The following is a 25,463-nucleotide window of genomic DNA, read 5'->3' on the forward strand; positions in this document are numbered from 1 at the left end:
GACCACGGCCAGCATAGTAAGTGATGTTATTATTCCCTCTTCTTAGCAATGGTGAGATTACATTTGGAATAGTATATCCAGTTTTGGGACTAAAGTACATTACCCGAAGGAGATGTCAAAGTGTTTCATATGAAGAGAAGGCCAGAAAGAGATCAAATAGCAACTTACAATTATGCAAAGAGAATCATATACAGAATCAAAAGTTTCTTTGAAGTGGGAGATGCCCAGAAGAGACAGAATAGCAATGGTCAAAGGTTGTGTTTTGGCAGATCAAGGCTGGAGATTAAGAAACAGTTTGGGAGACTTAAGAATCACTGGAAGAGGCTGCTGACAGTAGTAGTGGAATCTCCATCCATATAATGAATCTTGGAAGCTCAGACTGAAAACGCCTGGCTGATCTGAACTAGTGCTGCCAATAGTCTGGCTTTGAGAGACAGGCTGAACTAGAGACTTCCAGAGATCCCTTCCAACCAGCATTTCTGCAAGCCTATGATCTCTCCTTAAGAGTGCACTTCTGACAAGAAAATGATTGTTCTTCCTCCAGTAGTCACAGAGGATGTTAGATCAGTATGTTTTCCCTGCAAGCAGACACGAGCCCAAAAGATGTTTTCACTTGCCAAAAAGAGAAGAGCACCTCACACTATGTGCCAAAAGAAAGAGAAAATCATATGATCTTGGCAAGCAGAATGCATTATTCTGGGGCTGGCACACTGCGAAGGCATCCGCTTTCCCTCCTTTACTTGGATCAAAGGCAGAGGTAGTTCATCTCTGCCTCAAGCATGGCTAGCATGAGCTTTGTCCACAGTATGCACACTGGTGATAAGACTGAGACTGATCTGTGTGGGTTCAGTGTTTTTAAAGTACTGGCACTTGGAGATTTTAATTTTACAGCCACATTTGAGAATTTCAAATTTTGCTTGTCTTTTGCGATAGGATTAGAAATTGATTCAAGTAAATATTTTAATGCAATTACGTTACAGTGTTTATGCCAAATACAGAAGCTAATGCTGGAAGAAACAGGAACGCGACATAAAATTGAATAATGAATAATAAATTGTACACTGTAGAATATAAATTTAATAATATGTATTCTGCAGAAGGGATGGGGAACATGTCTCACAAGATATTCAGGCCTCAGATGATATTCTGGATTTCTGGGTCTACTTCTGGTAGACTGCATGAAGTCCCTTGGTCAGTATAACTGTCTTGATTAGATGGGGAAAGAAACACATATTTTCCTTTCATTTCTAAGAGCTTTACTCTATGTACAGATTATCTGAGAATGAAATGGATGTCCTCTTTGTTCACGGTTGCAGGGTATGATCTCTTACACTTCATTCTTATTGCTGCAGCTTCCAATCTCAAATAAACCAGAATGTGTGTTGCTGCTTTTGTGGATCAGAAAAAACACAACCATCAAGAACTTGACAAAAATTTTCAAAACTGTTGCTGCCCAAAGCTTTATAATTAAAGAAAGATTTTTTTCACCAATGACAGAGAACCTGTCACTGTGGAGAGAATTTGCATCAGTTCTCTATTTCCTTGCAGGGAACATTCTGAGTATTCTCATTCCTTCTCTTTAAAGCTGGTTTTGGAAATAGCGTAACTCTTGTGAAACTGTTAAAGTTGATGAAGCAGCATCTCAAGACCATCAATTCAGCTTAGGGAATGTGGAACGCTTTTAGGAACAGTTCTGTGAAATAACTTGTTTTGTGTAAATCCAATCTTCAGCAGTGTGATAGCACTACAGCCAGCTTACGGAGACATAGGGTGAGGATGGAAAAACAGGGACATTTAGGAGGTAATGTTTTGATTGCCCTTGGAAGGCAGCATCTGCTCTTTGAAAGTCACAGTTACCTCTGAGCAGGACTGACAAATAATCTCCCATCTCTGGAGTTCATCGTCCTTGCTCTGAAACAAGGTACCCTCTCTGAATGATTTGTCAGGCATTTTCTTGAGAAAGGGAGGTGCATCATTTGGTAAGATTTTATCTGTATTGCTTAAATATTTATTTCATCCTGCTTACCTTTTCCAGACCCACACCTCTGTCCCTTGGACAGAGGATCCAAGGGATCTTCACCTCAAGCTCCTCATATGACATTTCAGTTACTTTCAGTCCCTTCATCACCTTCCCTCCCACTATGACTTCTGAAGAATAACTAGTTTAAAATTGTCCTCTGCAAGTGGAAAGGTGAGGAGGGGAGGGGGTGAAATTTGATGATCCTTGAGGTCCCTTCCAACCCGAGCTACTCTGTGATTCTATGATTCTATGAAGTGAATAGAAGCAGCTTCAGTGAAAGGGGATAGGTAACAAATGGTTTCAGTTTTCAAAAGGAACCCTGACAAATGTATGAGTAACAGAGGAAAAGTATACTCTGACAAGTCCATCTCATTAGACTAATGAATATATTTTTTGCTTATATACACCCTTTCCTGATAAAATGTCCTTACATAATGTATCAGGACAATTATTTACTGTGAGGGGAACAGCACTGGAACAGGCTGCTTAGAGAGGTGGTGGAGTCTTCTTCTCTAGGAACACTCAAAACCTGCTTGGATGTTTTCCTACGTAACTACTGTAGAGGACCTGTTTTAGCAGTGTTGGACTCAACCATCTCCAGAGATGCCTTCCAATCCCTATGACTGTAATTCTGTGACTCCTTGCATTAGAGAAAATGTGGCCTAACCTTCATCTCCATTGTGAAGAACCGAATAATGGCCCAAGCTCACATTCAGGTGATGTGACCTGCAATCATTACAGAGTGGATACAGAACAAAGTGTTTCGGGTCATTCCACCAAACTTAGATGAAAGTTTGGGTTTTTTTGGTTTTGTATTATGGGCATGTCAGAATGCTTAATATTGACATAATTTAGTCAGAGACCAAACGAAGGCACGTTTCTTACAAATTAAGAACCAAGTTCTACTGTGAATAATGAAACTTTCAAGTCCTGTAGTTCTGACTTGCGATGAGAACAAATGATAAGATGTCAAAATATCACCCCAGAAATATTTTCTCTCTCAGCTGTGCTATTTGGGAATTGCACCGAATGACATCTCTCTTTAGTCATTTTTCACATTATCTGTATGCCCTAAGACTGCTGGAATAATTTTAAAACAGATCTTTCAATCCAAATGTAAATTGGCACGTAGCCTTTTGATTCTGTTAACAGATGGCGTATGGTATTTATGAGAACAGTTGTTAAATGCTTTATAGCATGACTCACCAACTGATAGCTGCATATTAATGGAAAGTGGACAGCACTATCACATTTACAAGTGCTGGATTGTTGAGTGGAGCTGGGGGACTTGACTTGTAGAACTGGTTGTCCTTATGTGTTTGGTCAAGATTATTTGGAGTCTTTCTCTAAATACTGTTTTTATGATGTAAGATCTGCTAACAATACTGCATAGATGATGATCTTTGAAACCAGAAATTACATCTTAGTTTCTGGGGGAAAAAAAGAAAAGAAGAAGAGAATGAGCTCAGCAGTTAATTATGTTTGTTTTCTAGAATTAGTTTCTGGGGTGAATGATTGTGAAGATTAGTTTCTGAGATGCTGTGTTTCTTGTTACTAACTGAAAATATCCAGAGAGAAATAGAATACATTTATGATGCTGGTTTCAGTATATAACATATTAACTGTCCATCAGATGAGTCAGAAGGCATTCTTGCCTTGTCCTGATATGAGTTATGAATTTTTGACAGAAATTTGTTTTGCCCACTTTCAGATGCTCATGAAAGTTTTCTTAGAGCAGTGTGCAATGTGAGTGAGTTCAGTTCAGGTATTCTTTAAAAATCTTTGCTATGAGGTTTTTCAGTGAAGCACTTTCATTGTATCAGTTATTTCAAGAGCTGGAAAAACCACTGAGAGCATGCCACACATTGCATCAAATTACAAGGACCACAAAATAGGCCAGATATGTAATCCCACAAATTAATGAAAAGACAATTTGTTGTCATTGTTAAAGTGCTTGTTTTGTTGCTTTTATCTTGAGTTTGTTTAGGTTGCTTTTATTTGCATTTCAATGGTAAAATATCCTTAATGGGGATACTGCAGAAGAACTGACATTGGTGGCACCATTATAGCTTGCTGGAGTTCATGTCATCAACTAGGGTAGGATTATATGCTTATTCCCTGCACACCCCCTGAGTGACATTGGTAGACTGAGGCTCAAAGGTAATAGCCTCTGACAGAGAAAGTCATACAGAAGATATGGAGTTTTACCCTTTTTTCCCAGGATCTGGTAGAAGCTAAACCCCACCAATCACCCAGAATATACCAGATTGTGAGACTCCTAATTCCCCTCTGATTATTCATCATCTGTGTAGGAACTTCACTTATCTAAAGTTACAGTCTGGATTTAGGGGTACTGAAGAAAAGAAGGAGGTTAGAAAACTGTCTGGGGCAACACCAGAGGCTCCCAACAAACCCAAGAGAGTTTAAACATTTGTCTGCTGCTCCCATGAATAATCAAACCTTATTTAAAATGTCTGGGGAATTTCCACCCTCCCCCCGCCCCCTTCTTCAGTTCCCACCAAGCCTCAGTAAGTACAGTGAGATTCCAGTGGGATCTTTAGCTGAGAAAAGTGCTATTTGTGCCATAGGCATCTGGTAGCAAAGGTTGGAGAGACACACGTAGTAATCACGGGATGTTGTAACACATTCCTCTTTACTCAGACGCCTGCTTACTTCGTGGCTTCAGGGTATCATAGGGAAGATACAGAAACAGAAAGATGGATGCAGGTACCTGCCTTCTCAGCTTACCGCTGACCTGCAGCCTAAACTGTCCGCTGATTTACAAGCAGGGCTGAAGCCCCTCCTAGGATTGGCATTTTGACTGCACAGACCCCACCTCTCTGGCAGTATTGCTTCTTGGATTCTCAAATCCCTCCAAAGGTCTGGTCCTGATGCCAGACATCTGTCTGAACGTAAACCTGTGTGTCTGGGGGGGCCTCTCATGAGTCAGTGGATTCATCTCAGACAGTGGGATGAATCTCTTGATGAGAAAGAATGCACAGGTTTGCAACATTGGGGTTTCATTGGGTTTTAAGAACACAAACAAATGTGACCAATAAAAGGAAGCAGGTATGGAGTTCAGTGTTGGCCAGCTCAAATAAAAACTTACCTTAAACTCTCTCCAATATGCCTTTATTTTCAACCAACTCTTGCCCTTAATAAAAGAAAGAGAACTGAACAACTCTTCATTATCTTTTGAAAATGAGCAAAACTGCAAACTCTACAGGAAAGTGCAGCAAAAATAGAGAGGCTGGAGAAACTGATTAATGAGGGAGAAAATACATAGAGCTTGGCTTAGCAGCTGCTCGGAGACAACATGATAAGTCTGCAAATATTTTCAGGCTGTAAATACCGAGGACAGGAATTTAGTACAGCACAGCCAGGCATAACCAGCACTATAGGAAGAGGAAAAAATATATATGTGAAAAATTGAGGGAAGAGTTGAGGGTGAAATGCAATAGGCCAGAGAGTTAATAGGTGGAATACATGCCCTGCAAGGTACCACACAGTGATGGTAAGGAAATAGGGAGAGAAAGACGACATGGCTGGTAAAGAGGCTGGTTAAATATCAGCCATTGTAATCATAGAATCATAGCTTGATGGGAGTTGAAAGGAATCACAGAGTCCAAACCCCACTAAAAGCAGGTCCCTGCAGTAGGTTGAACAGGAAAGTGTCCAGGTGGGTTTTGAATATCTCCAGAGAAGGAAACCAGCCTGGGTGTTAAGCAGAGAGGGCACAATGAGGCTTTCCCAACACCCAGCATGACTGCATGCTGCCTGTGTCACACCCTCCATGTCCACCCAGGCTGGGGCCAGCTCTCCGGTGTGCCAGAATTGATTTGTTTGTTGGGCTGGATGGAACAGAGTTGTATGTTTTGGGAGATTAACCCTGAGTAGGATCAAAAATTAAATAAATAAATAAATAAATAAATAAATTTACAAAAAAAAGAACTTTTATATCTTTTGAAAAAGAATGGGAACAGGTGAAGAAAGCTGATCTAACTGCAAGGCACTGCCTGGGCTGGGCAGGAAAGTGTCCAGCCAGCCCTGCTCTGATCCCTCAGCACAAAACATCCCCAGCTAGGAACATGAAACAAGTCTGTTCCTTGTTGTAGAACTGAAAAGGGTCTTACACATCCCAAAGGCATCATTTGTGCTCCTCCCCACCCCACCAGCGGCTGATAAAGGGGATCATTCTGCTGAGGTCCTTGGCTCCCTCTGACTACAGGCTGCAGGCCGTCTGGCTGCAATCTCCTGAAATGGGAAATGCCATCCGAGCCCAGCGAGGACATGATGTTACGGACGGAAGTTCATCACATATTGGGGCATTCCTGCAGGAATTTTTCCTCTGAGAATCTGGTGGGTTCTGAGGGTGGAGAAAGGCGCTTTGTTTAGGTTTTTAATCAACCTCGTTGTATCCGTCATGGGAAAGGCATTGTAGAATGATTCCGTGGTGAGTTACAAATCTGCTAAGCTAGAGTTAGACTATATGACCTTTAAAGGTCCCCTCCAACTCAAACAATTCTATGATTCCGTGAGTTTAGAAATGAAATTAATTTCATTAAAATAAGTTGTTCACAGAATAGAGCTAACATTTTTCATTACTTCCAGCTCTCTCTGTAACCAGTCTGTGTAAACAAGGCCATTTTATCAAGTGGAATACGAACAGCACTGGGATCTGCAAGGTGGCAAGGCCCTGAGCTCTCGTGCTTAACTGGAAGAAGCACAACTTTGCCCTGTTGTGTTGACTGTTTTCCCTTCTCAACACGTTGTGACTTGTAAATAAGCTCCCAGAAGTGAAACCAGAGCTACAGATGTTAATTTATCCTGCTCATGTGTGTATGTTTTGATCACTGAGTTAGTGCACTGCATTATTGCTGTGCTTTCAGGCTGTAATAACGTACACACATTCTTCTAACCTCTTGTTATAAGTGAGGGCTTAGCACATGGCTGGCCAAAAAGCCATGGGAACGTGTCTCCAAGTAGAGTTTCTAAGTAGCGTGGATTTAAAAGTCATCAGCTTAAACAGATGCAAGAAAAAAATGACCTCTCTTGTTAACAGGGGAAAAAAAAAAAAGGGGGGGGGGGGGGGGGGGAGGGGGAATGGGAAGCACTTTTATTAAGACATTAAGAAATAAGGTCAAAAGGAAGGGAGCAAGGCTGACTTTAAGGAGCAGTAGCACCGATATGGTCAGCAAACAGCTCTGCCTTTCCTGCCTTTCCTCTGTCAGGGAAGGGCTCTCTCTCCCTCCAGCCCACCATTTCGCATTCTGCCATGGGCCCGGGGGGCTGCAGAGCTGGGCAGCCCCCAGAGCACTGTGTTTCACTGACACCAGTGTTCGGCAGCAGTGCGGTCACACAGAGCATATGCTGCCTGTGACAGGCGTGCAGGGCTGTGCCTTTCCACACGTGCTCCCAAGGTCTCCCGATTGGTGTGCTCAGCAGAAGGGGCCGGTCCTTGAAGTCAGCTCCTGTGCCTATGACAGATGATATTTTCATGCAAGAAAACAAAACCAGCCTATCTGATGGACTGCATTATTTTTCCAGGCGGCTTGGAACTGCAACTGCAAAGTAAGAAGTTTTATGCTTAGACTTCAAAACTGTGAGTGGAATTTAAACATCAGTTTTAACCCAATTTTTTTTTAAAAACTCGAAACTTTGCATGACGTGTATATATCTGCACAGTAACTTTTCATTATGGAGTGAGCTGTAGCGAATTCTCCTGAGATGAGCTAATGATTGCTTTGGGAAACTTCACGGAGTGCTCGCTGCATTTGCGGCTGCGCTCTTAGATGTGTCCTGAGAAGGAAGATGCTCTTTTCAGTGCATGCAATTAGTCCAGCTGGAAATGGTTTCAGATTATTCACACCGCTGGAAAATGTGTTTGAGCACGACTGGTTGTGCTGATGGAGAATCTCCTGGGAGTCATCAGCAAATATCGGGCTGGTCTGTGTGTCTTTGTCCTGAGTGTCATTTGGTGGTTGCTTGTGTATGGAGAGGGATTAGGTGAAAACCTGCTGTTACCATTGTGTGGCACTGTGCTTGTGAGATGGGAAGGCTGCTGGTACCAGGTGTTAGCAAGCTGGCCAATTAATAATGATTGCGGGATATTAGTTTAAGACAATATTGTCCACTGGGATGCAGATTTATAGAAATAATTTTAACAAAGGGATAGGTAGCACTTGTGCACAGGAGGCTCGTTCTTATAGGTAAAACATTTATAACCTGCTTTTTTTTTTTTTAACATGAGCTAAACAGGAATAGTGTAATAGTTTTCCTTGGGAAAGCTGTAAGGGCTGATACCCAGTTCAAGAGTCCAAACCTGAGCTGGCAGTTTGTGACCCCAGATTTGTGATATTTTCAGTTTCCTGTGGGAGCTGCCCAATAATCCCTGTGACCCCGTGTTGTTTATACACAATCTTAAGTGCAAAGACCTTTTCTGGATTCACGTGAATGTTAGTAAAAGCTGGGATATGTGTTTTTAAAGTTGTTTTGAAGCCAGACAAGATTGCCCCGTAGCTATCTCTAGCTACTCCAACACTTACATATAGTATGATTTTTGCTTAGAAAACAAGCAACTTAACATTTCTGAGCCTTGGCAGGCATATTGCATCAGTTTATACTCTTATATTCTAGTGAACCGAGGTAAAATTCAAAGAGAAATTAGTGGTGTGTTACTGCTAAGTAGGTGTGGCAGAAATCCCATCCCTTGTGCTTCCACTGCCATTAGTCTGCATCTGGACACCTCCAGATCACACAGCAACATAAACAGCATCCAAATGAGGTGTGGGCATACAACTGCATTTCTGCAGAATTAGTCAGAGCCCATAACGTGGGACGTGTACCAACTTTATACAGCTGGCAAAGAGGCAACTCAATCCATTGCCAAGTACAAAGTAAATGTCAGTATTTCTTTAACAAATGAACTGCTAGAGTAATTCTATACCACTTTGGTACTCTTACTTCATTTGTTGAAGAGTTTTTGTTACAACACTGGCATCTCTAAAGTCAGATTTATGGTATTGAGCCATGGCTGGAATGAATCTGAACTTATTTGAAGTATAACAGTGACAAATTTCCTTTATCCCTTTCCTCTACCTTTTGTTGGTCACTACAGCTGGAACACACTAGATTTTTCTCATTGTGCAAAAGACTTTTCCCAAAGAGTCTGGTTCTAACACAAAAAAAATACACCCACAGAGAAAACCATGAATCTCAAGTATTCTGTCAGAGCAGCCTTCTTAGTTGAAAGGAAGAAATCCTAAAGGGAAGAAGCATTTGTCCAAACCACTAATAAATGCATAGTGAGTCTGTAACAAACTAGTAACAGTCTTCTTATTTCAATAATACTAAAATCAAACCTGTATCGATTTTCTTTCCATTTTCTCAAAATAACAAATCGAGGGTAAAAATGAATGAATCTCTGCAACATGCAGATATTCTTTCCGGCGGCCCACCATGAAAATACTTGTAAAGTTCTTTAAGTAAATGCCTTCTCTAAACCTTATAATGTAAAATATTTCCCCTTCATGTGAAGAAGCCTGGTTCTTCCTGTTCCCTTATTTTGACAGTCTCTGTTAGATATTCTACCTTGATAGAAAAGGCCAGATTCATAGCTAGGCAAGCATGAATGAAGAGGAACTCACTAAAGTCAATGACATGACCCTGGATTCGATCCGGTGTGACTGGAGTTGGAATGTGGCTCCATGTATGCAGCTGGCACCTGTGCCAGGCAAAGCAAGGAGGTAAACAAAGAGACACTGCAGTTGTGCATGTTGCTGGCAGGATGCATGTTGCATGGAGCTGCTAGCTTCTAGTTGTGCTTTCACCTAGAACTTCTTCCAAAAGAAAAGTTCTAACAGCAAAATCTCAGTTCTGCCACACCAGCTTTACTTGTTATGTATCCTCACAGTTGTGCGGAAGACGCTAAGCCTCTGACATAAAAGTTAAGCTATAAATTGTACGTATTATTCTATTTCTTTCCTCCTGCTCAGGAAGATTTTAGGGTTTTTTTTCTCCGTGATTTTGAGGTTTATGCTGTTCTTTGCTGGTAATATTGTTTCAGGAAGGTTTATTTCTGGCTGTGAGATTGCTGCTCTCTGTGATATTCTTGGATGTCCCAGAAGCTTCTTCCCAGTTCCTAGAGAAAGCTTTTTTTCCTCTTCTACATCATGATAACTGCACTGTTCCCATGGCCACCTACACAGCAAAATAACTCCCAGCTTTTTGTTGTGGAGAGACTAATGGGAATGTTTTGTACTATAGGTGGGGTTTCCTTGTGATTGCTTTGATTTCCCTGTTCTGTGTGCTAGGCAAAGTTGCTGCCCTAAGGAGAGGTAGAATTTTATGCGGCTGTCTAGAGGCAGTCCCATCTCATCCAATTCTTCCCAAAGGAATAATTTGTCCTTGTTTGAGATGGGAGAGTCACCTCATACTTCTATTCCTGGCCAGACATGACTGCCTTATGCTTTTACTGATGCAATTAAAGAACTGAATTCTGTGAAACGTTTGCCCATGACAGTTCATCTCTGCTAGTTGGAATTTCCAAAGCATAGAAGGATCTTCAGGGGAAGACTTTACATAGGATCTGGTGTGAAGATGGTTTCCTGGTTACTCTGAATGGGAGACAAATGACATGGGATGCTCATATTTTAAGGAGCTTATTAAAGTGCTATCTGCTATGTGAATTTCTAGGGCCACTTCAGTTTCTAAGTATTCAACATCACCAAGAAAAAAAAAAACAAAAACAGCGAAGTGAAAAGGCAGGGGCTGCCTGTTCTTTGCTGCATAACAAGTTCCTGGAATGAAGTGCATTCGTATCTACCACTGAAGTGGGAATTACATGAAGCTAAGGCGCAGCTGAACTGTACTTAAAGCAGTTTCTCTTGAAGTGCTTTTTATCATTACTCAGATATTTTTGTGCTATGTGGGTGTGTTCTCAACAACAGCACTCTATTAGTCCAAAATAACTTAGTAAGGTCTGTGGGGGGGGGGGGTATACAGTTTACCCGTAACACAAAATATTCATCTAATATATGCTGCTTATCAGATTCGTTTTAGAAAATCTCATTTTTTATAGTGATTCATCATGCTGTTGCATTTGGTGCTGATGAGGCGAAGGTATCACAGGCTGTTATTTTGGAATAACGGTTTCAGTAGGAAACTGAAAAAAAAAAAAGCTTCCTGATATTTTTAGTTTTAAAATGAATTCCGTAAAGGCATTTGTGAGATGGGGATACTTGTCATGCAGTTGAGTCAATAGGGTCATGGAAGGGGCCAAACAGAAGGGAAGTAGTCACTTAGCACTACCCGAGTCTTCAAATTTGAAGAGGTTTGTGGACATAAGAGATAACACCTTGGCTGCAACACTGGCAAATATCACTGTTTATCCAGGCCTGAGAAGTATCACTCTATAATCTCATAAAATCTTTGTGAATTTTGGTCCTCTGAGTCACCTGAGAGAATCAGTCCAGAGGCTGTGTGTGAAAGGAAGGGAGCTACAAGGCGAGGGAAAGCACAGAACAAACAGTTTTGCTAATGCTACACAAATGCTTCTTGAAGCTGAAAATGAAAAGTACACAATCTGACAGGGAAAAAGATGGGCGCGTGAGTAAAAGTCATGTACCTCTGATGTTGTTTTCTACCTTTTGTGCTATGTGCTTTATGCCTGAGGGAGAATGAATAATACTGTTTTGAAGACGAATTAAGTTACCTCAATTAATGCATAATGCATTGTTTTGAAGACAAATTAAATTACCTTAATTAAATTGCTGATTGTGGGCTCTCAGAACAAAAAATAAGATGTATTCATGTGCCAAAGGTCACACCGTTGTAAGGGGGATGTGTGGGGAAGGTGCACCATTGAGCAACCCACAGCATGGGCATCTGCTCTATCCAGGTGGAGAAACCAGAAAAATTAGATGGATCCCAAATACAATTGATCCTAAAACATATACAACTGCATCTTTCAATATCATTTCAAGCCTAATTCTTTGAGTGCCACTTCATTATGTCCTGAAATTACAGCACCTTGAATGGCATTTCTTGCCATCTCAGAAACCTACCTCTTTCAACACTTTGTGTATCACATACAGACAGCAACTGATACAGTTTAAGGTATGTCTGTCTCACAATGAGCAAAAGGCTAAGAGCCTTTTCCCTGGAATATTGTTGCTGTGACACAAACAGATGAATTAAGACTATTGTAAACAGGTGGCATTTAAAGAATACAGCTGTAAGCAAACAAGCTTGACTGACTCTAATATTTTGCAGATTAGCCTAAGGAAAACAGTCTGAAAACCTTTTGCAGATTGTCTCATAATTTCAAGATGAAACTTTAAATTCCAATCTCTATCTTTACATCTTAATTCATATCGTTATGCCTTTGTATCCTTAATGTCTTCATACCTATCGTTCCTAACCAGCAGAACTGAGATCCATTTGATCAGAATGCTGATTCCTAGAAAGAAATGGGGATTTACCTTTTGAGTAAGGTAGCAATACTAGTCTATATGTAAGCCAAGAAAATACATTTCAAAAGAAAATCCAGTCAACTAAATGAGATTAATTAAAGGAAACATCAACATTTGTGTGCCCCCAGTGGTGCAGTGGTTTAAGCTGCTGCCTGCGGCACTGGAGGGCCCGGGTTCGAATCCCCCCTGTGGCGCAGGGGTAGAAGTGCCACTTCGCTACACAGAGGGCTTGAAACCCGGGAGTTGGACTCGATGATCTCTAAGGTCCCTTCCAACTCGCACGATACTATGATCCTATGATGATATTCGTTGTTTTTAAGCACTCAATGAAGGATGGGTAGAGCAAGGAGTCCTCTTCTGGGTTGAGCAAATTCACTAGACCTAATGGGAACAGAGATAATTTATAATAAAGGTATGCTCAAACATTTTTCAGACTCTTCAGAGAACTTCCCCTGGTGTAATTCCTGCCTTTTAAACATTCTGTGCTGATGCACAGCAACAGCAAGTGCCCATGGCTCTGGACTGGGAGGAAAGACTCTGTTCCTCATAGTTTCAAGAGAGTGCTAGTGGGAAGGAGGACTGTGACTATATTTGCTGGAATCTGACTGAGTTCTAGATGAGAACCGTAATGCCAATATATGATCATTCAGAGGGTGGTGGCACACTGGAACAGGTTGCCCAAGGAGGTTGTGGATGCCCCATCGCTGGCAGCATTAAAGGCCAGGCTGGATATGGCTCTGGGCAGCCTGGTCTGGTGACTGGCAACCCTACACACAGCAGGGGAGTTGAAACTGGATGATCATTGTGGTCCTTTTCAACCCAGACCATTCTATGATTCTATGATTCTGTGATCAGAATATCAGCATCAGGTCTTCTCCAAGTCAAATGATTCCATGATCAAAGTTCAGCATAGTCTGACATGCCTGAACACAAGCATCAGTGTTCAGGATGCTTATGCTGTTGGTGTTTCATCATTTTAATTGCTAGAGGTTAAGCTGTATTATGCCAGCTGCACGGAGGCAGTGACAGTACACCTACACAGTGTTTTTGTGTTCTGCTGGACTTGCTCGACTCCCCAAAAATACCTGTGACCTCAGCATATAGGTGCTTTAAGCAAGCCTGCCTTGCTGCAGGGCAGAGGTAGGTCTTAACCCTGCCCACTCTTAGCGCTCAGTCTGAGACCTGTGATGCCTCAGGTGGTGAGTATCCAATCAGGCATGCCAAAACTCACCCAGAAATTTTAAGTAAATACTTAAAAATAGCATTCCTTCTCATGTTTTTGTTCTTGCTGTGTCTGTATTCCAACATCGATTGAATAAACATCTAGATGTTAAAAGAGAGGAGAAAATGGGATCCCAACTTGTTGAATGTTTTATATAGATTATTTGCATGCACAACTCACATGCAGTCAGAAACAGTGATTTCTGACGCTGCCATCATGTCTGTCCAGTACTGAAGGAGAAAGCAGCTTTCCTTCTTTCGGATCCTCAGTACAATTTTCTGCAACACTGAAGTTGGCAGTCTTTAAGTGATATATTTACTTCTCTTTGCTTCTCTTCATTGGGGTTTACAGCCTTTGGGATGTACACACCATCTTTTCTTGTTTTTAATTTTAAAGTTGAGTTGCGTTTACATTTTCCCCAAAATGCTGAATTGCCAAATGCTTCTGAGAAGTATCTCCATGGGATTGAGATGCTGCTCCATACCCTTTACAGATGTAAATTAACTAATCTTACTGGAGTAATTGGCAGAAAAGTAATTTCCCTTTATCATGACAAACAGTATTGCACTATAAGAGTAATGACTACAATTTAAGCAGCTATGAATTGTGCATTAGGGAGCTCTAGGCCTGAGCGTTGCTCACAATGAGATTTAAATTGCATTTTTTCTGCATCTAGCTGTTTATAAATAACTCTGCGCTTACAAACACAATAGTAATTTTTGTCACCAATTTCTTATTGGCAGTGACAGTAGAAACGAAAGATGTAACTATCCGATGGTCTGTGCAGTAAATAGAAGCTAAATTATCTTTGATTGCACTCAGACTTCACCAGAAATGGAAACAAATCAAAACCCTAGAACCAACCAAAGATGAAGTGTAAGCATCTGGAAAAACTAAGCAAATATTTAGCATATTTAGCAACAAGGATCTCTTTTCAGAGCTGATGATATATCAAAGAAAGAAAAGAAAAGGAAAACCAAAAAGACTGGATTAAATGTTCCATGAACTCTATCATACACATTTAGATTCTTATACAAATTTCTGGCTTGGATCTAACTCTAAGCCTACCTGGCAACCACGGGCAATCTAAAAGCAAAGAATAAGTGGTTTAATATGTATTGCAGCAGCCTCCAAATCCTGCTAGATCATGTGTGCTGAAGGAGTGTGCTTGGACAGGTGTGCTGTAAGCTCTGTACCTTTCATTCCTGCTTGATGTGCTCCATCCTTATGTTCACTGTGCAACATCACTGTCTTACAGTTCAGCAAGCCCACTTATAATCATTTACAGAAAGCTTGTGAGAGGCTGATCTTCCTGATAATGAGGGATAGTCTTGCTCTTGCTGAGGCGTGACTATTTTTACATCCAAATGATGTGATACAGAGCACCAGGTGCCATGGTGTGAACCATGGTTTGATATTCCTGGAAGGCTGGAGCTCCAGGTCTGGCAGCTATTCCTTATATGAGCTTTTATAGGGGATTTTATCTGTGGACATGAAGTTGGTGATGGCATTTCTTAGTAATGTCAGAGCAGGTTAATCTGCTCATACATCTATAGTGACAGCCATCCCCACCTTGCATTACAGTTCAGTAGGTATGAGTCAAAACCCAAGCTCAAACCCTCCACATACCTGTGCTGCAACTGAAGATTGTGAGCTGGTGGTGTCTCAGGGTGACCCGTATGAGTTATTGGGAGGCAGAAAGGGATAAGGAATGAGCCAGGTCTGGCTGCAGCACCTCTCACAGCAGTATTGGGCTGCAACTGCCGGGTGGGCTCTGACATCACGTCCAAGGAGGGCAGAGAGGATTTATAGGCAGGGTGCCAAGGCTTGTCCTGTACCCTGCACAAGGTGACACCAGTGCCACAGGTGATGGCCAGATTTATGATAGAAACATTCCAGTCTTCAGCCATTGTCCTTCAGCCCGGGTGCAGTATCCCTGTGCCCTGCAGCATTCTGCTTCTCAGAAATGCTTTGCCTGAGAAATGCAAAACTATCCACATCTAGGAGAGAAATGAAATAGTCTACAACTGAGCCTTTGCCCTCTAATTTGCAATATCCGTAAGTCCTCTAGGGAGAACTTAAAAGAGAAAAAAGTTTATTCAGGCAGGAGATGGGGTAGGCAAAACAGACGGAGATGGCTTCAGGAAATACAGAGATATGCAGTGTTTGTTGACTCAACTAAATGGGAATGAGCATCTATTACATTTCTATAAATGAGGCAAAAGTAATCATAAGTAGAGGCAAACTAGCTTCAGTGTACATATCAGCACTGCTGCAGGCTCCTCTGTGATAATGGGATAATTTACTCTCGTAAAGAACTATTTTGCTGCAGTCTGTGAGTTAGCTAACGTAGCTGTGTATACATGTTATTAAAAGGAAACACGATCATTTTTTCTGATCACAGAATTGTAGTGGTTGGAAGGGACCTCAGGAGATCATCTAATCCAACTCCCTGATAAAGGAGGTTACCTGCAGTAGGCTGCACAGGAAAACACCCAGATGGATTTTGATTATTTTCAGAGAAAGACACTACACCACCTCTCAAGGAAACTTGTTCCAGTGCTCTGTAACCCTCAAAGTAAATATTTTTTCCTCATGTTCAGATGGAATTCCCTGTATTCTAGTTTGTACTCATCACTCCTTGTTCTGTCACTGGGCACCACTGAAATGAGCCTGGCCCCATCCACTTAACTCCTGCCCATTAGATATTTATAAACATTGATAAGATCCTCCCTCATCCTCCTAGGCTGAAGATTCCCAGGTCTCTCAGCCATTCCTCATACAGGAGATGCTTCAGACCCTTTATCATTTTTGTGACCCTCCACTGTACTCCTTCTAGGAGATCCCTGTCTTCTTTGAACTGGGGAGCTCAGAACTGGACATGCAGTATTCTAAATGCGGCTTCACTAGGTTAGAGTAGAGGGGGAGGATCACCTCCTTTGACCTGCTGACCGCATTCATTTTAATGCACCCCAGGATCCCATTGGTCCTCTCCACATGGGTGCACTGTTGGCTCATGGCCAACCTGTTGTCCACCAGGACCCCCAGGTCCCACTCTGCTGAGCTCCTCTCCAGCAGATCAGCCCCTAACCTGTACTGATGCATGCAGTTATTCCTCTCCAGGTATAGGACTCTACACTTGCCCTTGTGGAACCGCACTGAGTTTCTCTCCACCCAGCTCTCCAACCTGTCCAGGTATCGCTGAATGGCAGCACAGACTTCTGATGTGTCAGCCATTCTTCCCAACTTCATATCATCAGTGTACTTGATGAGCGTGTGTGCTATCTCTTCATTCAGGTCACTGATGAAGATGTTGAACAAGACTAGACTTAGTACCAACACCTCTCTTTGACTTTCTAATTCCAAGTGAGCCTTAGACTTCCTTGTGGCATCCCTGCATGTGTTACTGTCAGTGTTCCTACATTCTTCCAAAGTGTCCAGACCCTTTTTCCACATTCCATAGACTTTCTTCTTCCATTTGAGTTTCTCCTAGCTCATCCATTCAGGTTTCCTGCAACCTTTCCCTGATTTTTTAGTCTTAGGGCTGTACTGATCTTGAGCTTGGAAGAAGTGGCTCTTGAATATCAACCAACTTTCTTGGACCTTCCGTTACTCTTTCCTAAAAGGTACATAGTCATCCATGACAGCTTTCCAGTCATGGAACTGTCTCACTATATCTCCATGATCTTGATAGATTGTGGCACTACAGCCACACACAGATCTCTAATCTTTCCTGATTATTCCCTATGCCTTGTGGATATTGACCCTCACAGGGAAGGGATCTAAAAGATCAGCAGAAGAAAATACAGGCTGAAATAGCAATGAAGAGGCAAATGAATAATCTTATTCATTCAGGACTCTTCTGCAGTTATTTCTGGTGTGTCCTTAAGACTTCTGTTCCTTTGCCTCTTTATTACTGATAGGCAACTTTAGAGAAATACAGATATCACAGCTAGCTTATGGCCATGAAGGAGCAAGATACAGTCTTAACAGTCTAGAGATGCAGATCCCCATGCTGCCAAAAAAAGCAGTAGCTTTGTGATTCACGGAAGAAATAGTTTCATGTGGCAGGTGGTGAGAATTTACCTTGAAAAAACTGAATATTCATTCTGAAAACGAACACCTTGAAACTGGGTGTAATTGAAAACTGCTGCAGTAGAGCAAATTGGAAACCTTTTAAAAATAGATAAAATGCTTTCTCTTTAACTGAGACCGGCACATTAGCTTTAGTCTGAGAATAAATATTTTGAGTCAAAAAATTTTGATAGAAGTCTACAATTACCTTTGCAGTATTGCTAGGATTCATCTACTTAGAAAAGACTTCGACTTTATTAGCTATTTAATCATCTGAAATAGCCTATTACCAAATGCTCCAGGAGAACAGTGTCTGTATCAGATTCTGCAGCTCCTTGCCTATGTGTCTAATAACCTGTTATATTTCAGACCCTGCAGAAATTAGTCACTGAAACCTTCCTTCTTTCAATCAATTCCCAGATAGAAATATGGCCAAATTAAATCTTTCTGTTGAGCTGTCTTCCCAGTTTTCACCCTCATCTGAGACTTAGATTACTCCAAAGTCTATGTCAGCAATCTGCGTTCCTCCAGAATGTTTTAGAAGTTGTGCTTTTAAAGTTGTGTACTGGTGTCATGGTGACTAATAGAAACTCTGCCCTGACCCAGCATTGCAGAAGCAGGCACTGGCATGTGATCTGGCCAGCAGTCTTGTCTGATGATGAACTTCCAAACTGCCAAAGAAATGATGCAAATAAAGCATACCTGTCAGTGCTATGTAAATGGGGCTGCTTTATTTCTCGTCCCTCCTCCCATTTCTTCATAAGCTTGCCTGCTGGATGGAACCTCAGGAATGTGACTATGAGCCAGGAAAACATTCTATTCTCCATGGTCTGGACAGCTCCGTGTCTTTCTCCAGCTACTACTATTGGAGTGTGGGAGACACTATAGGGACAGAACTGCAACAGGAGAATCCCCCAGAAGTTTGGCAGGGCCTAGAAAGCATACAAAAATGTTTAAAGATCACGTGTCCAATTATCCCAATGGGGCTGCACCCATAAGTAAATCTCAAATCTTTTCTGCATGTGAAGTATCTCTGGCCAAGTTAGCCAAGAAGCCACATTCTTCATAATGTGTTTTTCTGGCTGAGAGCTTGAGGTCTGTCAGCTCAGAAGCCAAGGAATGGCTTCTAAGAAGCTCAAGCCTCATAAGCCAGTGCAACGAAGAAACAAGAACAGTGATACTCAGACCAGGGAGAGCAATCAATGCTCATTCTCACTTAAATCACGAATTATGTAGCTCAGAAGTGAAATAACTTAGTATCTAGTTTGTTCTTCTGCCACTGCTGCTCTCTCCACAGCATTCCTTTGTTATGAGTTCAGCCTGTATCATCTCTCACTGTTGCTGATCCCAGATTAAGCTGGCCAAGAGGCAGACAGGACAAAGGAAACTGCTGCATTTTGCAGAGTGCAAACTAAGACTGCTTAGTGACTTTCCCAAGCATTCAGACAAGCATCCAGAGGGAAGAGTTTTGTCTTATGGGTGACGGGCAAGGTTCTGCAGCTGGCTGGAGGTGGGAAAACAAAATGGTGTTTTTAAATTTATGTTGTTAATGAGAGATCAGGGTGGGTCTCTACAGCTAAAAAGGCAAAGGGCAAATGGAGGTCAGGGCTATTACACTGGTTCAGCAGATATCTCCTAGCTTTCCTGGAGATGATGGTAATGAGAGCAAATAGTCTCTGGCCCCGCCATTAGTGAAAATTGCCAATGTTAGGACAACTTTTCTCTGCAGTACAGTGAATGCCATGATGGTCAGAGGGCTTAAAAGCCTCACATTGCCTTCACTGAAAGTTGGGGATATGAGATGACAACATGTGGATGAACTACAAAGTAGAAAGAAAGTAGAAGCAGAAGTCCACATTCACCTACCCAGTGTCAGATGGTCATGAGCTGCAGGGCAGGGATCTGTGGGGAAGAACAGAAAACCAACTAGCTTACCTTTAGAAACCACAGTGCAAAGAGCTTTGCTCTGTATTGATTTAAGTAAAGTTGTTCAAAGGGTGCTGAATATTGCAATGAGGATGGAATGCCAAGAGTGTTGGTGGCTTAATGTTACCGAGATCTGGCCTTCATAAAGCAAGGCATGAGCATCATCAGTCTAGAGAGACATCCCTTCTGCTGTTGCCTCCTGGGATGCTGCATTGACACAGAAACAGTAAAATGACAGAAATGAACAAGCAATGTTTTAGTGACATTATACCTAACTGTAAGCATAGTGCTATTCCACCTACATAATATTGTTGAGAAATCCAAATTATTTGAGTTACTTTCTTTAGGAATACAAATCTGCCTATTGCCTTCAAGGAAGTGTCTGGTTTTCCCCAGTCTGGTTACTGCACATTCTCAGAACTTCTCATTTCTCTTATGCCTACCACCTGCTCAAATATTTTTTGTCCTTTTCATCCTCCAGGTCTATTTCTGTACCATCCTTTCTCCCCCTGTGCCTAATTTATGTGTTATCATATCAAGTATGACATGTTCTCTGTATTTAATTTCTTCTTTCAAGCACAGGTAGCTCTCCATGGAAAACTGTCACCTGTATTGTTGTTTCATTTATCCTAAAGCGTATCCTCATCGAGGTTCAGAAATGCCTGTTTCACAACTCCTTTATTTGATATCACTTTTCAGCCCTTCTTGCTTTTTTGCTTCCTTCTCCCTTGTTTCAGTTCTCCACGTTCATCCGATTTATGCTGTCAGCTCTGCCAGTCAAAGACATTTGCCCCAGTTCTTATCCTAGTTATGGAGATTCACCAAGTGAGAGAAAGAGGAGGTATTCTAGTATTACTGATACAGCAGGGTCCGAATCTGGGAGTGATTTCTCTCTTTCAACAACATATATGATTCTGGCAATATGATCGAATAATAGCCTGTATTCATTTAGAGTACTCAGTTGCGATTTTGAAATCTTTAGAAGAAAGATGAATCCTGAAAACTGTGATTCTTTTTGTACTTGTCTAACAAATGAAGTCATCTGAAGAATGGAAGAAGCTAAAGAAGCTCCTGTCAAAAAAGTCAGATGGTATTCCCTGTCGTGTAAGCCGTCAAACCCAGGTGACAGACAGGCCAGCCCTCAGAGACCTGCTGCCGAGAAGACTTTAAAGACTAAGTTTCTTCAAAACATTCACAAAATATTTTAACACTTCTAGTCTCAAGAAGGAGGCTGGTCGCTGTTTTCTGGAAGACACAAAGCTACAAAGAGGAATAGTGTAAAACCTTCAGTCCACTGAGATCAGAATATTTTTCCATTAAATACAGGCGCACCCTAGCTTCAGCCTTCCTGAGTACTTCTATTTCATCTGCTACTCAGCTCACTGAAGCTCAGTTTTCTGAAAGCATCACACTTTGGCTGAAAACACAGCGTGGCTTCTTGCCAGATATAATGATTTAGGTATTTGTATGCTTACCTGACTTGCTTTGAATGGATGTAACTACTGGGTTTTGTACCGTCAGCTCCTTACATTCCTGCAACAAACTCTTTCCTGTTATGCACCAGGTCTCCTGAACTCCTTGCCTCTGCAGGTTAGGGGACACTGAAAAAATGCGTAACCTTAGAGTGTGATGACAGCTTTTGCAAAACAAGTTGTTGACTGGTGCTGATTTGAGCAACAACTGATCTGTTATAACTTTAGCTGCACTATGAAGTTGCAGTATGTAATTCTTTGCATCACCAACTGCCAAATATAAGTCTGATATCCCTAGGAATATGCAAGTATCAGCATTAACACCTTTCTCCTGCCAATAACATCTTTATAACCCTTCAGCCAACATTTAGTAATTTGGCATCAATGTAAAGGTCTCAAAGACCACATCTTAGAGCCTCTTGTGAAATAAAGAGCTTGCATGTGTTTGGAAATCCATTGGGGTAAATTTTTTTGACAGAAGGAACTGGGGCTGTTTAGTCTGGGGAAAAGGAGGCTGAGGGGAGACCTTATTGCTCTCTTCCAGTATCTGAAAGGTGCTTACAGCGAGAGTGGGGTTGGTCTCTTCTCACTGGCGACAAGTGACAAGATGAGGGGAAATGGCCTTAACATGCACCAGGGTAAGTTTAGGTTGGATATCAGGAAAAACTTCTTTACAGAAAGGGCTGTTAAGCACTGGAATAGGCTGCCTAGAGAGGTGGTTGAGTCATCATCCCTGGATGTGTTTAAAAACCATTTGGATGTGGTGCTCAGGGACATGATTTAGTGGGGTTGTTAGAGTTTGGCTAGTATGCTTAGGTTGTGGTTGGACTCAGTGATCTTTAAGGTCTTTTCCATCCTGAGCAATTCTATCATTCTATGACTCTATCCAATGGCTGAACACACTGCTGTAGGGAAAAGGAGCTAGGAGAGGAGAAGAGGAAATACTGTGGTCAGGAGCCTTGGGTACATAGCAGACTTGCAGGCATTATGCTGAGAATTCATCAGAAATACAAGAGTGATCAAAGTTTCTTCAAGTATGAGATGCAGAACAAGTAGGAAGTACTTGTAGTAGGAGGAGGTAACCGGATTTGTTATTCCCATTTCCCATTGAGAAATAAACAGGGCTGATGCAGCTCACTATCTGTAAAGCAGCTTCACAAGGAAAGTTGGCAGAGCTGAGTCTGGACACCCAGACTGCTGTGAGACTTCCTTCCTGGTCAAAGGCAGGGATGGTTCCTCCTTTGGAAACACACGGTAGATGCAGCAGCATTGTGAAGAGGTTTGGTGATAAAAATCAGTTTTGATGACTTTTGTGGAGACATACCCATAAACACCTTGGCTGGTGCAGTTCCTGTAGGCTGTTAGCATTTACCAAACAACTCAATGTTACACGTAAGCGATCGAGGTCCTGCAGGCTGGTTCATAAGAATACTCAGTTAACTTCAGTGGCACTGTTCAGAAGAGTAAATATTACACCTGTGGAAATAGGGCATTAAAGCCATAATGGAAATAGAATTGGGCTCCTATGTGGACAAATCCAGTGCAGTGTCTATTGCTGCTAGCTGACAAAATCACAGTTGTAACAATATGGAAATGGAAATGCAGTTGTGTATAAAATTGCGTAATCGTTAAAATCTGTATAAATTTTGCACACTCGAACACAAGCGACGACTGCTTGACACCTGCTTGAAACATTAGCATGATACTCGTGCCATATGGTTGGCATTTTCTCATTCTTATATCTGTCACTCTTCATTCCTGTTGGCTGCTCATGAGAACTTGCCAGATAATATCTGCCCCATTGCCAGAAATTTCTAACAGCTGGTACAGTACTGGTTAAACACTCTGTAATGCTTCGAAGTTTAGTGCTCCCATCTATGTGTTAGAAAGCTGGTTCTTTTGAGCAGATGTTTAGCTTTGTTTTTACATTAACTTCAGTCTGCTTTTGTGTCCATTGTGTGTTTTTGTGCTCCGTCATGCTGCTGCCTTCTGTGAGATAAGTGAGATCAACAGAGTCCTGGCTTTGGCAGCATTAGAACACTTAAGCTGACATTACAAATCCTGTGTAAAAACATGTTCTGCTCTCTGCTTTGACGCTAAAGATGGGCTTGGAAGGTACAGAAACCTGTTCAGGCCAAGATGACAGTTTCCTTCACCCCTATGTGCCTCTGTGCAGCACTGAGTTATACATCTACTTGATACCTTTGAAGCCACTGAGCACCAGATTCAGAAATGGGCTTGGGGAGATCTCAGTTCCCCAGTGAGTCATCTGGAGAACCAAGTCTCAGTGTGGACTAAGGGACAAGTACTGCATGGGCACGGTTTAGAGCTTTACCTCCTCCAGCTGGGGGGAGGACATGAGGCCCTTGCTGGCATCTTGGTTTGCAGCTGGAGAGCAGCCCCAAACTCATCTTCATCTTGCAGGGTGTAAGGCCACGGCTGAAGGGTTGGGAGATACATTTCTGACTCTCCAAATGCCTTTTAAAAGTGCTAAGGACTAAACAGGGAATTCTTTAATGCCTTCTGTATGGAAATCTGTGTGAGCTTTGAATGTGCTGAAATCTGTCTACTTGGGTGATTTACGTATTAAGATTTACAATGGACAAGGCACGTGAAGACCAATTAGTTAAACAAACGTCCAATTTCATAAACAGTCTGATTTTGTGGTTAGTCTATGTGGTTCCCTTGGGGCTATGAGTTTTAAAGGCTGACTTACACCTTCAGAAAAGAATCTTCTTTTCCTTCAGATCTTCTTTTCCTGAAGACAAGCAGTTATCTTTTGCTCTCACAGTTTCACTTCTAATGACATCGCTAGCCAGCCACAACACTGACAGCTGAATTTGGAGTCCTCTGGCACTGAGACAGTGGGCATTTACTGAAAAGCTGCTGAAACACCTTTGTGTCACCTGCTGGATTTGCAGGGACAAAACTGGGAAGAAGAGAGTGCTGGGTTGAGAAGATGTCTGCATCTCCAGAAGTGGCCAATTCACCCTTGCTAGGCTGTTATATAGACAATAACCTCATATGTGTCCTTTCTACACAGATGCATTTTGATCTGTGTTACCTTTTGGCACAGAATACCATTTCTGAACCAGATTCTGCTGTTTGGGCTCCCACATAAGCACTCAACAAAAAATTAATGCTGCCTGAAAAAGCTTCCTACTTAGCATGAGGCAAGAAAATGAAGTATGGGCAAGCAAAGTGCAAGCACATATGTAGGTTTATGCTATAGGCAGTACTCTTGGCGTGCCATCAGCAACAGCAGACAATCCACCAGCTTTTGCCATGTAGGACACATAGGTGCTGGATATTCAGTGTCTTGTGCCTCTCCTTTTCCTCTTCTCTGCACATACACACCAAGGAAGAAGTGCAGCAGAAGGCATATATCAGAACATAGATTTTCAGGGTTTTTATTTTGCAAACATTCCTGCTCCTGTACAGCATCCCTGGAAATTATCCATCTTGAATAATGGATGGAATTAGATTAGAAACGAGACAAGACGCAATTACTCACTGAGGAAGAATTGGATAAACTGGTAAAATGGGGCCTGCAGCTGGGCCTGTCAGCATCTGGTTTGTGTGCACACAGAGGAGTCACAGAGGATTTTATCCTAGGCATTAGCTGTAATAGGGTAAACATATTTTCTGTTTATTGTAATAGAGTCTTCTGCCAACATTAAAAATCATTACTGAGCCATCACAATCTATCATGTAACAGCTGGCATCACTTATTCTGGTAAGATGCTATTCATACGATGTGCCTTAGTTGAAAAATCCATGATAAAACAAGAATAATCTTTATTCTTGATGAGGAAGAAAGAAACTACTTAAGGCTAAAGAACTGAACTAAGACGCTCATAATGCCTCTTCAGTGCCATGGGGTTCATCATAGGAGCTAATATCAGCCCTTGAGTTTCTCAGTCCACTCAGTCTTTTTCCTAAGGAAATCCCTGAAGCTTTCCCTCACCATCAGCATTTGCAGGTTCCTTCCAGAAGCATACAAACAAATTGGGTGAGTTTTCATCTTATGTTGATGGAGAATTTTTCACATAACGCTTGTGATATGAAGGTCCTTTTATCTGCATTTTGCATGGCATGGAAGAGGAAATGAAATAAGTTATATGTGAAGTATATAACAGCTCTGATAATCCAAATTGGGAAGTGTATTCCATTGCTTCTCTTGTCATGAGCCTTTATTTGCCAGCTTTCTCCGTGACACGGTGAAGTTTTGAATTCCACAGCTGAGGAGGAAAAGTGGGAAAGTTCTACTAATGAAT

General features: G+C 41.8%; 1 protein-coding gene across 1 annotated transcript in view; it reads left to right on the plus strand.

Moving 5' to 3' along the window:
* The first annotated feature begins 7,545 nt into the window (after window positions 1-7,545).
* The window catches only part of STARD13 (StAR related lipid transfer domain containing 13), a 281,949-nt gene continuing 264,031 nt past the window's right edge, over window positions 7,546-25,463 (plus strand). Inside the window, exon 1 of the mRNA XM_072361572.1 lies at window positions 7,546-7,622. The gene's annotated coding sequence lies outside the window, so the exon portion shown is untranslated. The remainder of the gene's footprint in view (window positions 7,623-25,463) is intronic.

This window comes from Excalfactoria chinensis, chromosome 1, assembly GCF_039878825.1.
Source record: "Excalfactoria chinensis isolate bCotChi1 chromosome 1, bCotChi1.hap2, whole genome shotgun sequence".
Lineage (NCBI taxonomy): Eukaryota > Metazoa > Chordata > Aves > Galliformes > Phasianidae > Excalfactoria > Excalfactoria chinensis.